Raw genomic sequence first — 1,502 nt, 5'->3', positions numbered from 1 at the left:
GTGTAAGTGATAAACTAGTATAGTCCTTACAAAAGATAGTCCATGGAATCTATTTATTTAGATTGCTTCAATGTGTTATCTCGTATTGTCAAACTTCACGTTGTCTTATTGGTCTTTGTAATGTCCCTACTTTGAAATATAATTTAATAATAGTAAATTAAAATACAAGTGATTAGATCAGATCAAATAAGAACTTCTAATTGTTCAACTAAATATTTTATTAACAGTTTAATAAACTATTATTACAATCATATATACACACAAAACTTATTATTATTCATTCTAAAGAGAGAGAAATAGTATAGACAGGGAAAGGCCTATATAAATAGCACTAACATTAAAAAATCAACTTCACAACTCCAAAGAAGGAGTAGTTTTAATGTATAGAACATGGTCATCACCTACACTTCCTGCAATACCTTGATCATGTCCATCAGGTTGATGATGATACATGAAATTTTATAATAACAACATGTACATATTTTAGTTGGTGACATAAAAGAGTATAAAATATAAACCATTATTGAACTTTTGTTATAATTAAAGCTTTCATTACTGCTTACTCACATGTTTTATGTTGCTTGCATCAATTTATTCACCCTATCTTTTACCTCATCAGTCTAAGGGGTTGTGCATACCAAAGAAACAATCTCTTTATTAATTTTTGTGATAGACATTTTTATCACTTCTATAGGGTTTGTGGAAATTGTGTAGTCCTCATCACTTAATACTATGTTGAGGTGCTGATGTAAGGGATGTTCATTTCCCTTTCCCCAAACATCCATCTATTATAAGAATATTATTAACACTATCAAAATTACTCCAAAGCACTCAAAAAAAAAACATAATAATGTAATTGTTTGCTTCTATCTAATTTGTACAATTACAATGAGGTTTACCTGCTCGGTAGAAGTGTCGGGACCTACATCCCTATTTGTGCTATGTGATGGATTTAGGTCGCCCTATGACAAACAAAAAATATAAACACGTTAGCGAAATACTTAGCAAAAAAACTTAATAATAAGCTGGTATATTGGAGTCATTAATTGGAGGTTGGTTTAAATGGTATATAGTATGTACCACCCCCATGTTAGTAACTTTGTTTGTACCTATACGATTCAAATTATAATCGATTAGCATCTCTTCCCCTGCACTTATTGATTTTATCACACATACAAATACATGATTTCCCTCACGCGCCTCAAATATGCAATTGGGTTGCTTATTAGTTGACCTAGGTTGCGTACTATTTATAAAACCTAAAATATTCCATGTTGTTTTTGGCCTTCCATCAATCTATACAGTCACTCGTTTACTTTTATCATTATCTTTCTGTTGTATATAATTTGCTAACAGTGCATACCTATGCATACTTTTTTATATCGAACAATTTGCATCCATTTTTTGTAATTGAAACAAGGCCCTGTAATACCCTAAAAATGGTCATCTAAACCATGGGTCCCTAATCTCGACAACATCACCAAGGTCCTAACCAAAGGCAT

Source organism: Cryptomeria japonica, chromosome 9 (assembly GCF_030272615.1).
Source record: "Cryptomeria japonica chromosome 9, Sugi_1.0, whole genome shotgun sequence".
Taxonomy (NCBI): Eukaryota; Viridiplantae; Streptophyta; class Pinopsida; order Cupressales; family Cupressaceae; genus Cryptomeria; species Cryptomeria japonica.
Note: the sequence above shows the minus strand (reverse complement) of the source record.